The sequence below is a fragment of the Melospiza melodia genome, chromosome 3, assembly GCF_035770615.1.
Source record: "Melospiza melodia melodia isolate bMelMel2 chromosome 3, bMelMel2.pri, whole genome shotgun sequence".
NCBI lineage: Eukaryota > Metazoa > Chordata > Aves > Passeriformes > Passerellidae > Melospiza > Melospiza melodia.
This window is the reverse complement of record NC_086196.1, coordinates 94,727,488-94,742,174: the sequence shown is the minus strand read 5'-3', so window position 1 is coordinate 94,742,174 and position 14,687 is coordinate 94,727,488.

Below are 14,687 nucleotides of genomic sequence, written 5' to 3'. Positions count from 1 at the left end.
GGAGCCACTTGGTACTATCAAATCAGCCCAACTTGGCACTGGTGCCACCATGGGTCTGGTCACCATCCTGCCTATCGTAGCTTTTCACGAGCCAGCCGGTCACTCCCAGCCATAGGCCTCTAGACAAAAACCTCGGCCCGTTTCCCTGGCAAAAAAAAGTAAGCTACCCCGCTACTGGATGGCAGATTGCAGGAGCCACTTTGCACCATCAAACTAGCCCGACTTGGCACTGGTGCCACCTCTGGTCTGGGAACAATGCTGCGTATCGTGGATTCTAAGGAGCCAGCCGGCCACTCCCAGCCACAGGCCCCCAAACACAAACAACGGCGCTTTTTCCTGGAAAACAAAACTCGCCTGCCAACTTTTTGATGGCAGATTGCAGGAGCCACTTGGTACTATCAAACCAGCCCAACTTGGCACTGGTGCCACCATGGGTCTGGTCACCATCCTGCCTATCGTAGCTTTTCAGGACCTAGCAGGTCACTCCCAGCCATAGGCCCCCAGACAAAAAGCTCGGCCCATTTCCCTGGCAAACAAAAGTAAGCTGCCCCGCTTCTGGATGGCAGATTGCAGGATCCACTTGTTATAATCAAACCAGCCCAACTTGGCACTGGTGCCACCTTGGGTCTGGGAACCATCCTGCGTATCGTGGATTCTAAGGAGCCAGCTGGCCACTCCCAGCCACAGGCCCCCAAACACAAACAACGGCGCTTTTCCCTGGAAAACAAAACTCGCCTGCCAACTTTTTGATGGCAGATTGCAGGAGCTACTTGGTACTATCAAACCAGCCCAACTTGGCACTGGTGCCACCTCTGGTCGGGTCACCATCCTGCCTATCGTAGCTTTTCAGGAGCCAGCCGGTCACTCCCAGCCATAGGCCCCCAGAGAAAAACCTCGGCCCGTTTCCCTGGCAAACAAAAGTAAGCTGCCCCGCTTCAGGATGGCAGATTGCAGGACGCAATTGGTACTATCAAACCAGCCCAACTTGGAAATGGTGCCACCTTGGGTCTGGGAACCATCCTGCGTATCGTGGATTCTAAGGAGCCAGCCGGTCACTCCCAGCCACAGGCCCCCAAATACAAACCACAGCGCTTTTCCCTGGAAAACAAAACTCGCCTGCCAACTTTTTGATGACAGATTGCAGGAGCCACTTGGTACTATCAAATCAGCCCAACTTGGCACTGGTGCCACCATGGGTCTGGTCACCATCCTGCCTATCGTAGCTTTTCAGGAGCCAGCCGGTCACTCCCAGCCATAGGCCCCCAGACACAAAGCTCGGCCCGTTTCCCTGGCAAACAAAAGTAAGCTGCCCCGCTTCTGGATGGCAGATTGCAGGAGCCACTTTGCACCATCAAACTGGCCCGACTTGTCACTGGTGCCACCTCAGGTCTGGGAACCATCCTGAGTATCGTGGATTCCAATTAGCAAGACGACCACTCCCAGCCACAGGCCCCCAAACACAAAGAACGGCGCTTTTCCCTGGAAAACAAAACTCGCCTGCCAACTTTTTGATGGCAGATTGCAGGAGCCACTTGGTACTATCAAACCAGCCCAACTTGGCACTGGTGCCACCATGGGTCTGGTCACCATCCTGCCTATCGTAGCTTTTCAGGAGCCAGCCGGTCACTCCCAGCCATAGGCCCCCAGACACAAAGCTCGGCCCGTTTCCCTGGCAAACAAAAGTAAGCTGCCCCGCTTCTGGATGGCAGATTGCAGGATCCACTTGTTATTATCAAACCAGCCCGACTTGGTACTGGTGCCACCTCTGGTCTGGGAACCATCCTGCGTATCGTGGATTCTAAGGAGCCAGCCGGCCACTCCCAGCCACAGGCCCCCAAACACAAACAACGGCGCTTTTCCCTGGAAAACAAAACTCGCCTGCCAACATTTTGATGGCAGATTGCAGGAACCACTTGGTACTATCAAACCAGCCCAACTTGGCACTGGTGCCACCTTGGGTCTGGGAACCATCCGGCGTATCGTGTGTTGAAAGGAGCCAGCCGGCCACTCCAGCCACAGGCCCGCAGACAAAAACAACGGCGCTTTCCCCTGGAAAACAAAACTCGCCTGCTGACTTTTTGATGGAAGATTGCAGGAGCCACTTTGTACTTTGAAATCAGCCGAACATGGCTCTGGTGCCACCATGGGTCTGGTCACCATCCTGCCTATCGTAGCTTTTCACGAGCCAGCCGGTCACTCCCAGCCATAGGCCCCCAGACACAAAGCTCGGCCCGTTTCCCTGGCAAACAAAAGTAAGCTGCCCCGCTTCTGGATGGCAGATTGCAGGACGCACTTGGTACTATCAAACCAGCCCAACTTGGCACTGGTGCCACCTCAGGTCTGGGAACCATCCTGCGTATTGTGGATTCTAAGGAGCCAGCCGGCCACTCCCTGCCACAGGCCCCCAAACACAAACAACGGCGCTTTTCCCTAGAAAACAAAACTCGCCTGCCAAATTTTGATGGGAGATTACAGGAGCCACTTGGTACTATCAAACCAGCCCAACTTGGCACTGGTGCCACCATGGGTCTGGTCACCATCCTGCCTATCGTAGCTTTTCAGGAGCCAGCCGGTCACTCCCAGCCATAGACCCCAGACACAAAGCTCGGCCCGTTTCCCTGGCAAACAAAAGTAAGCTGCCCCGCTTCTGGATGGCAGATTGCAGGAGCCACTTTGCACCATCAAACTAGCCGGACTTGGCACTGGTGCCACCTCAGGTCTGGGAACCATCCTGCGTATCGTGGATTCTAAGGAGCCAGCCGGCCACTCCCAGCCACAGGCCCTCAAACACAAACAACGGCGCTTTTCCCTGGAAAACAAAACTCGCCTGACAACTTTTTGATGGCAGATTGCAGGAGCCACTTGGTACTATCAAACCAGCCCAACTTGGCACTGGTGCCACCATGGGTCTGGTCACCATCCTGCCTATCGTAGCTTTTCAGGAGCCAGCCGGTCACTCCCAGCCATAGGCCCCCAGACAAATACCTCGGCCCGTTTCCCTGGAAAACAAAAGTAAGCTGCCCCACTTCTGGATGGCAGATTGCAGGACGCACTTGGTACTATCAAACCAGCCCGACTTGGCACTGGTGCCCCGTCAAGTCTGGGAACCATCCTGCGTATCGTGGATTCTAAGGAGCCAGCCGGCCACTCCCAGCCACAGGCCCTCAAACACAAACAACGACGCTTTTCCCTGGAAAACAAAACTCGCCTGCCAACTTTTTGATGGCAGATTGCAGGAGCCACTTGGTACTATCAAACCAGCCCAACTTGGCACTGGTGCCACCATGGGTCTGGTCACCATCCTGCCTATCGTAGCTTTCCAGGAGCCAGCCGGTCACTCCCAGCCATAGGCCCCAAGACACAAAGCTCGGCCCGTTTCCCTGGCAAAAAAAAGAAAGCTGCCCCGCTTCTGGATGGCAGATTGCCGGACGCACTTGGTACTATCAAACCAGCCCAATGTGGCACTGGTGCCACCTCTGGTCTGGGAACCATCCTGCGTATCGTGGATTCTAATTAGCCATCCGGCCACTCCCAGCCACAGGCCCCCAAACACAAACAACGACGCTTTTCCCTGGAAAACAAAACTCGCCTGCCAAATTTTGATGACAGATTGCAGGAGCCACTTGGTGCTATCAAACCAGCCCAACTTGGCACTGGTGCCACCATGGGTCTGGTCACCATCCTGCACATCGTAGCTCTTCAGGAACCAGCTGGTCATTCCCAGCCATAGGCCCCCAGACACAAAGCTCGACCCGTTTCCGTGGCAAACAAAAGTAAGCTGCCCCGCTTCTGGATGGCAGATTGCAGGAGCCACTTGGTATAATCAAACCAGCCCGACTTGGCACTGGTGCCACCTCTGGTCTGGGAACCATCCTGCGTATCGTGGATTCTAAGGAGCCAGCCGGCCACTCCCAGCCGCAGGCCCTCAAAACCAAAACACGGCGCTTTTCCCTGGAAAACAAAACTCGCCTGCCAAATTTTGATGGCAGATTGCAGGAGCCACTTGGTACTATCAAACCAGCCCAACTTGGCACTGGTGCCACCATGGGTCTGGTCACCATCCTGCCTATGGTAGCTTTTCAGGAGCCATCCGGTCACTCGCAGCCATAGGCCCCCAGACACAAACCTCGGCCCGTTTCCCTGGCAAACAAAAGTAAGCTGCCCCACTTCTGGATGGCAGATTGCAGGACGCACTTGTTACTATCAAACCAGCCCGACTTGGCACTGGTGCCACGTCAAGTCTGGGAACCATCCTGCGTATCGTGGATTCTAAGGAGCCAGCCGGCCACTCCCAGCCACAGGCCCTCAAACAAACAACGACGCTTTTCCCTGGAAAACAAAACTCGCCTGCCAACTTTTTGATGGCAGATTGCAGGAGCCACTTGGTACTATCAAACCAGCCCAACTTGGCACTGGTGCCACCATGGGTCTGGTCACCATCCTGCCTATCGTAGCTTTCCAGGAGCCAGCCGGTCACTCCCAGCCATAGGCCCCAAGACACAAAGCTCGGCCCGTTTCCCTGGCAAAAAAAAGAAAGCTGCCCCGCTTCTGGATGGCAGATTGCCGGACGCACTTGGTACTATCAAACCAGCCCAATGTGGCACTGGTGCCACCTCTGGTCTGGGAACCATCCTGCGTATCGTGGATTCTAATTAGCCATCCGGCCACTCCCAGCCACAGGCCCCCAAACACAAACAACGACGCTTTTCCCTGGAAAACAAAACTCGCCTGCCAAATTTTGATGACAGATTGCAGGAGCCACTTGGTGCTATCAAACCAGCCCAACTTGGCACTGGTGCCACCATGGGTCTGGTCACCATCCTGCACATCGTAGCTCTTCAGGAACCAGCCGGTCATTCCCAGCCATAGGCCCCCAGACACAAAGCTCGACCCGTTTCCGTGGCAAACAAAAGTAAGCTGCCCCGCTTCTGGATGGCAGATTGCAGGAGCCACTTGGTATAATCAAACCAGCCCGACTTGGCACTGGTGCCACCTCTGGTCTGGGAACCATCCTGCGTATCGTGGATTCTAAGGAGCCAGCCGGCCACTCCCAGCCACAGGCCCTCAAACCCAAAACACGGCGCTTTTCCCTGGAAAACAAAACTCGCCTGCCAACATTTTGATGGCAGATTGCAGGAGCCACTTGGTACTATCAAACCAGCCCAACTTGGCACTGGTGCCACCATGGGTCTGGTCACCATCCTGCCTATGGTAGCTTTTCAGGAGCCATCCGGTCACTCCCAGCCATAGGCCCCCAGACACAAACCTCGGCCCGTTTCCCTGGCAAACAAAAGTAAGCTGCCCCGCTTCTGGATGGCAGATTGCAGGAACCACTTGGTATTATCAAACCAGCCCAACTTGGCACTGGTGCCACCTTGGGTCTGGATACCATGCTGCGTATCGTGGATTCTAAGGAGCCAGCCGGCCACTCCCAGCCACAGGCCCCCAAACACAAACAACGGCGCTTTTCCCTGGAAAATAAAACTCGCCTGCCAACTTTTTGATGGCAGATTGCAGGAGCAACTTGCTACTATCAAATCAGCCCAACTTGGCACTGGTGCCACCATGGGTCTGGTCACCATCCTGCCTATCGTAGCTTTTCAGGAGCCAGCCGGTCACTCCCAGCCATAGGCCCCCAGACAAAAACCTCGGCCATTTTCCCTGGCAAACAAAAGTAAGCTACCCCGCTTCTGCTTGGCAGATTGCAGGAGCCACTTTGCAGCATCAAACTAGCCCGACTTGGCACTGGTGCCACGTCAGGTCTGGGAACCATCCTGCGTATCGTGGATTCCAATTAGTAAGCCGGCCACTCTCAGCCACAGGCCCCCAAACACAAACAACGGCGCTTTTCCCTGGAAATCAAAACTCGCCTGCCAAATTTTTGATGGCAGATTGCAGGAGCCACTTGGTAATATCAAATCAGCCCAACTTGGCACTGGTGCCACCATGGGTCTGGTCACCATCCTGCCTATCGTAGCTTTTCAGGAGCCAGCCGGTCACTCCCAGCCATAGGCCCCCAGACACAAACCTCGGCCCGTTTCCCTGGAAAACAAAAGTAAGCTGCCCCGCTTCTGGATGGCAGATTGCAGGAGCCACTTTGCACCATCAAACTGGCCCGACTTGTCACTGGTGCCACCTCAGGTCTGGGAACCATCCTGCGTATCGTGGATTCCAATTAGCAAGACGGCCACTCCCAGCCACAGGCCCCCAAACACAAAGAACGGCGCTTTTCCCTGGAAAACAAAACTCGCCTGCCAACATTTTGATGGCAGATTGCAGGAAGCACTTGGTACTATCAAACCAGCCCAACCTGGCACTGGTGCCACCTTGGGTCTGGGAACCATCCGGCGTATCGTGTGTTGAAAGGAGCCAGCCGGCCACTCCAGCCACAGGCCCGCAGACACAAACAACGGCGCTTTTCCCTGGAAAACAAAACTCAGCTGCCCTGCTTCTGGATGGCAGATTGCAGGAACCACTTGGTACTATCAAACCAGCCCAACTTGGCACTGGTGCCACCATGGGTCTGGTCACCATCCTGCCTATTGTAGCTTTTCATGAGCCAGCCGGTCACTCTCAGCCATAGGCCCCGAGACACAAAACTCGGCCCGTTTCCCTGGCAAACAAAAGTAAGCTGCCCCGCTTCTGGATGGCAGATTGCAGGAGCTACTTAGTACTATCAAATCAGCCCGACTTGGCACAGGTGCCACCTTGGATCTGGGAACCATCCTGTGTATCGTGGATTTTCAGGGGCCAGCCAGCCACTCTCAGCCATATGCCCCCAAAAACAAACCACGGACCTTTTCTCTGGCAAACAAAAATCAACTGCCCCACTTCTGGATGGCAGATTGCAGGAGCCACTTGGGACTATCACACCAGCACAACATGGCACTGCTGCCAACTTGGATCTCGGAACAATCCTACGTATCGTACATATTCAGGAACCAGCCGAACACTCCCAGCCACAGGCCCCCAAACACAAACAAAGGCCCATTTCCCTGGCAAACAAAACTCAGCTGCCCCGCTTCTGGATGGCAGTTTGCAGGAGCCACTTGGGACTATCAAACCAGCCCGACTTGGTAATGGTACCACCTTGGATCTGGGAACCATCCGGCGTATCGTGGATTTTCAGGGGCCAGCCGGTCATTCCCAGCCATATGCCCCCAAACACAAACCTCGGCCCTTTTCTCTGGCAAACAAAACTCAACTGCCCCTCTTCTGGATGGCAAATTGCAGGACGCACTTGGTACTACAAAAAGAGCCCGACTTGGCAGTGGTGCCACCTTGGCTCTGGGAACCATCCTGCGTATCGAGCATTTTAAGGAGCCAGCCGGCAATTCCCAGCCGTATGCCCCAAAAAGAAACCATGGACATTTTCTCTGGCAAAAAAAACTCAGCTGTCCCGCTTCTGGATGGCAGATTGCAGGAGTCACTTTGAACCCTACAACCAGCCTTACTTGGCACTGGTGCCACCTTGGATCTGGGAACCATCCTGCCTATCGTTGATTTTCAGGGGCCAGCCGGCCACTCTCAGCCATAGGCCCCCAAACACAAACCACAGCCCTTTTCTCTAGCAAACAAAATTCAACTGCCCCGCTTCTGGATGGCAAATTGCAGGAGCCACTGGGTACTACAAAAACAGCCTGACTTGGCACTGGTGCCACCTTGCGTCTGGTTACCATGCGGCGTATCGTGCATTTTAAGGAGCCAGGTGGCCACTCCCAGCCATATGCCCCCAAACACAACCCACGGGCCTTTTCTCTGGCAAACAAAACTCAGCTGCTCCGCTTCTGGATGGCAGATTGCAGGAGCCACTTGGTACTATCAAACCAGCCCAACTTGGCACTGGTGCCACCATGGGTCTGGTCACCATCCTGCCTATCGTAGCTTTCCAGGAGCCAGCCGGTCACTCCCAGCCATAGGCCCACAGACACAAAACTCGTCCCGTTTCCCTGACAAACAAAAGTAAGCTGTCCCGCTTCTGGATGGCAGATTGCAGGAGCCACTTGCTACTATCAAACCACCCGACTTGGCACTGGTGCCACCTCTGGTCTGGGAACCATCCTGCGTATCGTAGATTCTAATTAGCCATCCGTCCACTCCCAGGCACAGGCCCCCAAACACAAACAACGGCGCTTTTCCCTGGAAAACAAAACTCGTCTGCCATCTTTTTGATGGCAGATTGCCGGAGCCACTTGGTACTATCAAACCAGCCCAACTTGGCACTGGTGCCACCATGGGTCTGGTCACCATCCTGCCTATCGTAGCTTTTCAGGAGCCAGCCGGCCACTCCCTGCCACAGGCCCCCAAACACAAACAACGGCGCTTTTCCCTGGAAAACAAAATTCGCCTGCCAACTTTTTGATGGCAGATTGCAGGAGCCACTTGGTACTATCAAATCAGCCCAACTTGGCACTGGTGCCACCATGGGTCTGGTCAACATCCTGCCTATCGTAGCTTTTCAGGAGCCAGCCGGTCACTCCCAGCCATAGGCCCTCAGACCCAAATCTCGGCCCGTTTCCCTGGCAAACAAAAGTAAGCTGCCCCGCTTCTGGATGGCAGATTGCAGGAGCCACTTGGTAGTATCAAACCAGCCCTACTTGGTACTGGTGCCAACTTGGGTCTGGGAAACATCCTGCGTATCGTGGATTCTAAGGAGCCAGCCGGCCACTCCCAGCCACAGGCCCCCAAACACAAACAACGGCGCTTTTCCCTGGAAAACAAAACTCGCCTACCAACATTTTGATGGCAGATTGCAGGAGCCACTTGGTACTATCAAATCAGCCGAACTTGGCACTGGTGCCACCATGGGTCTGGTAACCATACTGCCTATCGTACCTTTTCAGGAGCCAGCTGGTCACTCCCAGCCATAGGCCCCCAGACAAAAACCTCGGCTCCTTTCCCTGGCAAACAAAAGTAAGCAGCCCTGCTTCTGGATGGCAGATTGCAGGAGCCACTTTGCACCATCAAACTGGCCCGACTTGTCACTGTTGCCACCTCTGGTCTGGGAACCATCCTGCGTATCGTGGATTCTAATTAGCCAGCCGGCCACTCCCAGCCACAGGCCCCCAAACACAAACAACGGCGCTTTTCCCTGGAAAACAAAACTCGCCTGCCAACTTTTTGATGGCAGATTGCAGGAGCCACTTGGTACTATCAAACCAGCCCAACTTGGCACTGGTGCCACCATGGGTCTGGTCACCATCCTGCCTATCGTAGCTTTTCAGGAGCCAGCCGGTCACTCCCAGCCATAGGCCCCCAGACACAAAGCTCGGCCCGTTTCCCTGGCAAACAAAAGTAAGCTGCCCCGCTTCTGGATGGCAGATAGTAGGACGCACTTGTTACTATCAAACCAGCCCGACTTGGCACTGGTGCCACCACTGGTCTGGGAACCATCCTGCGTATCGTGGATTCTAAGGAGCCAGCCGGCCAATCCCAGCCACAGGCACCCAAACACAAACAACGGCGCTTTTCCCTGGAAAACAAAACTCGCCTGACAACTTTTTGATGGCAGATTGCAGGAGCCACTTGGTACTATCAAACCAGCCCAACTTGGCACTGGTGCCACCATGGGTCTGGTCACCATCCTGCCTATCGTAGCTTTTCAGGAGCCAGCCGGTCACTCCCAGCCATAGGCCCCCAGACAAATACCTCGGCCCGTTTCCCTGGAAAACAAAAGTAAGCTGCCCCGCTTCTGGATGGCAGATTCCAGGACGCACTTGGTAGTATCAAACCAGCCCAACTTGGCACTGGTGCCACCTTGGGTCTGGGAACCATCCTGCGTATCGTGGATTCTAAGGAGCCAGCCGGCCACTCCCTGCCACAGGCCCCCAAACACAAACAACGGCGCTTTTCCCTGGAAAACAAACTCGCCTGCCAACTTTTTGATGGCAGATTGCAGGAGCCACTTGGTACTATCAAACCAGCCCAACTTGGCACTGGTGCCACCATGGGTCTGGTCACCATCCTGCCTATCGTAACTTTTCAGGAGCCAGCCGGTCACTCCCAGCCATAGGCCCCCAGACAAAAACCTCGGCCCGTTTCCCTGGCAAACAAAAGTAAGCTGCCCCGCTTCTGGATGGCAGATTCCCGGACGCACTTGGTACTATCAAACCAGCCCAACTTGGCACTGGTGCCACCTCTGATCTGGGAACCATGCTGAGTATCGTGGATTCTAAGGAGCCAGCCGGCCACTCCCAGCCACAGGCCCCCAAACACAAACAACGGCGCTTTTCCCTGGAAAACAAAACTCGCCTGCCAAGTTTTTGATGGCAGATTGCAGGAGCCACTTGGTACTATCAAACCAGCCCAACTTGGCACTGGTGCCGTCATGGGTCTGGTCACCATCCTGCCTATCGTAGCTTTTCACGAGCCAGCCGGTCACTCCCAGCCATAGGCCCCCAGACAAAAACCTCGGCCCGTTTCCCTGGAAAACAAAAGTAAGCTGCCCCGCTTCTGGATGGCAGATGGCAGGAACCACTTGGTACTATCAAACCAGCCCAACTTGGCACTGGTGCCACCACTGGTCTGGGAACCATCCTGCGTATCGTGGATTCTAAGGAGCCAGCCGGTCGCTCCCAGCCACAGGCCCCCAAACAAAACCACAGGGCTATTTCCTGGAAAACAAAACTCGCCTGCCAAGTTTTTGATGGTAGATTGCAGGAGCCACTTGGTACTATCAAACCAGCCCAACTTGGCACTGGTGCCACCATGGGTCTGGTCACCATCCTGCCTATCGTAGCTTTTCAGGAGCCAGCCGGTCACTCCCAGCCATAGGCCCCGAGACACAAACCTCGGCCCGTTTCCCTGGCAAACAAAAGTAAGCTACCCCGCTTCTGGATGGCAGATTGCAGGAGCCACTTGGTACTATCAAACCAGCCCGACTTGGCACTGGTGCCACCTCAGGTCTGGGAACCATCCTGCGTATCGTGGATTCTAAGGAGCCAGCCGGCCACTCCCAGCCATAGGCCCCCAAACAAAAACAACGGCGCTTTTCCCTGGAAAACAAAACTTGCCTGCTAAATTTTGATGGCAGATTGCAGGAACCACTTGGTACTATCAAACCAGCCCTACTTGGCACTGGTGCCACCATGGGTCTGGTCACCATCCTGCCTATCGTAGCTTATCAGGAGCCAGCCGGTCACTCCCAGCCATAGGCCCCCAGACACAAAGCTCGACCCGTTTCCCTGGCAAACAAAAGCAAGCTGCCCCGCTTCTGGATGGCAGATTGCAGGAGCCACTTGGTACTATCAAACCAGCCCATCTTGGCATTGGTGCCACCTCTAGTCTGGGAACCATCCTGCGTATCGTGGATTCTAAGGAGCCAGCCGGTCACTCCCAGCCACAGGCCCCCAAACAAAATCCACAGCGCTTTTCCCTGGAAAACAAAACTCGCCTGCCAACTTTTTGATGGCAGATTGCAGGAGCCACTTGCTACTATCAAATCAGCCCAACTTGGCACTGGTGCCACCATGGGTCTGGTCACCATCCTGCCTATCGTAGCTTTTCAGGAGACAGCCGGTCCCTCCCTGCCATAGGCCCCCAGAGAAAAACCTCGGCCCATTTCCCTGGCAAACAAAAGTAAGCTGCCCCGCTTCTGGATGGCAGATTCCAGGACGCACTTGGTAGTATCAAACCAGCCCAACTTGGCACTGGTGCCACCTCTGGTCTGGGAACCATCCTGCGTATCGTGGATTCTAAAGAGCCAGCCGGTCACTCCCAGCCACAGGCCCCCAGACACAAACAACGGCGCTTTTCCCTGGACAACAAAACTCGCCTGCAAAATTTTGATGGCAGATTCCCGGAGCCACTTGGTACTATCAAACCAGCCCAACTTGACGCTGGTGCCGTCATGGGTCTGGTCACCATCCTGCCTATCGTAGCTTTTCAGGAGCCAGCCGGTCACTCCCAGCCATAGGCCCCCAGACACAAAGCTCGGCCCGTTTCCGTGGCAAACAAAAGTAAGTTATCCCGCTTCTGGATGGCAGATTGCAGGAGCCACTTTTCACCATCAAACCAGCCCGACTTGGCATTGCTGCCACCTCTGGTCTGGGAACCATCCTGCGTATCGTGGATTCTAAGGAGCCAGCCGGCCACTCCCAGCCACAGGCACCCAAACACAAACAACGGCGCTTTTCCCTGGAAAACAAAACTCGCCTGACAACTTTTTGATGGCAGATTGCAGGAGCCACTTGGTACTATCAAACCAGCCCAACTTGGCACTGGTGCCACCATGGGTCTGGGAACCATCCTGCCTATCGTAGCTTTTCAGGAGCCAGCCGGTCACTCCCAGCCATAGGCCCCCAGACACAAACCTCGGCCCGTTTCCCTGGCAAACAAAAGTAAGCTACCCCGCTTCTGGATGGCAGATTGCAGGACGCACTTGGTACTATCAAACCAGCCCAACTTGGCACTGGTGCCACCTCAGGTCTGGGAACCATCCTGCGTATCGTGGATTCTAAGGAGCCAGCCGGCCACTCCCAGCCATAGGCCCCCAAACAAAAACAACGGCGCTTTTCCCTGGAAAACAAAACTTGCCTGCCAACTTTTTGATGGCAGATTGCAGGAGCCACTTGGTACTATCAAACCAGCCCAACTTGGCACTGGTGCCACCATGGGTCTGGTCACCATCCTGCCTATCGTAGCTTTTCAGGAGCCAGCCGGTCACTCCCAGCCGTAGGCCCACAGACACAAACCTCGGCCGGTTTCCCTGACAAACAAAAGTAAGCTGTCCCGCTTCTGGATGGCAGATTGCAGGAGCCACTTGCTACTATCAAACCACCCGACTTGGCACTGGTGCCACCTCTGGTCTGGGAACCATCCTGCGTATCGTAGATTCTAATTAGCCATCCGTCCACTCCCAGGCACAGGCCCCCAAACACAAACAACGGCGCTTTTCCCTGGAAAACAAAACTCGTCTGCCATCTTTTTGATGGCAGATTGCCGGAGCCACTTGGTACTATAATCCAGCCCAACTTGGCACTGGTGCCACCATGGGTCTGGTCACCATCCTGCCTATCGTAGCTTTTCAGGAGCCAGCCGGCCACTCCCTGCCACAGGCCCCCAAACACAAACAACGGCGCTTTTCCCTGGAAAACAAAATTCGCCTGCCAACTTTTTGATGGCAGATTGCAGGAGCCACTTGGTACTATCAAATCAGCCCAACTTGGCACTGGTGCCACCATGGGTCTGGTCACCATCCTGCCTATCGTAGCTTTTCAGGAGCCAGCCGGTCACTCCCAGCCATAGGCCCCCAGACCCAAACCTCGGCCCGTTTCCCTGGCAAACAAAAGTAAGCTGCCCCGCTTCTGGATGGCAGATTGCAGGAGCCACTTGGTAGTATCAAACCAGCCCTACTTGGTACTGGTGCCAACTTGGGTCTGGGAAACATCCTGCGTATCGTGGATTCTAAGGAGCCAGCCGGCCACTCCCAGCCACAGGCCCCCAAACACAAACAAGGGCGCTTTTCCCTGGAAAACAAAACTCTCCTGCCAACTTTTAGATGGCAGATTGCAGGAGCCACTTGGTACTATCAAACCAGCCCAACTTGGCACTGGTGCCACCATGGGTCTGGTCACCATCCTGCCTATCGTAGCTTTTCAGGAGCCAGCCGGCCACTCCCTGCCACAGGCCCCCAAACACAAACCTCGGCCCGTTTCCCTGGCAAACAAAAGTAAGCTGCCTCGCTTCTGGATGGCAGATTGCAGGAGCCACTTGGGACTATCAAACCAGCCCGACTTGGTAATGGTACCACCTTGGATCTGGGAACCATCCGGCGTATCGTGGATTTTCAGGGGCCAGCCGGTCATTCCCAGCCATATGCCCCCAAACACAAACCTCGGCCCTTTTCTCTGGCAAACAAAACTCAACTGCCCCTCTTCTGGATGGCAAATTGCAGGACGCACTTGGTACTACAAAAAGAGCCCGACTTGGCAGTGGTGCCACCTTGGCTCTGGGAACCATCCTGCGTATCGAGCATTTTAAGGAGCCAGCCGGCAATTCCCAGCCGTATGCCCCAAAAAGAAACCATGGACATTTTCTCTGGCAAAAAAAACTCAGCTGTCCCGCTTCTGGATGGCAGATTGCAGGAGTCACTTTGAACCCTACAACCAGCCTTACTTGGCACTGGTGCCACCTTGGATCTGGGAACCATCCTGCCTATCGTTGATTTTCAGGGGCCAGCCGGCCACTCTCAGCCATAGGCCCCCAAACACAAACCACAGCCCTTTTCTCTAGCAAACAAAATTCAACTGCCCCGCTTCTGGATGGCAAATTGCAGGAGCCACTGGGTACTACAAAAACAGCCTGACTTGGCACTGGTGCCACCTTGCGTCTGGTTACCATGCGGCGTATCGTGCATTTTAAGGAGCCAGGTGGCCACTCCCAGCCATATGCCCCCAAACACAACCCACGGGCCTTTTCTCTGGCAAACAAAACTCAGCTGCTCCGCTTCTGGATGGCAGATTGCAGGAGCCACTTGGTACTATCAAACCAGCCCAACTTGGCACTGGTGCCACCATGGGTCTGGTCACCATCCTGCCTATCGTAGCTTTCCAGGAGCCAGCCGGTCACTCCCAGCCATAGGCCCACAGACACAAAACTCGTCCCGTTTCCCTGACAAACAAAAGTAAGCTGTCCCGCTTCTGGATGGCAGATTGCAGGAGCCACTTGCTACTATCAAACCACCCGAC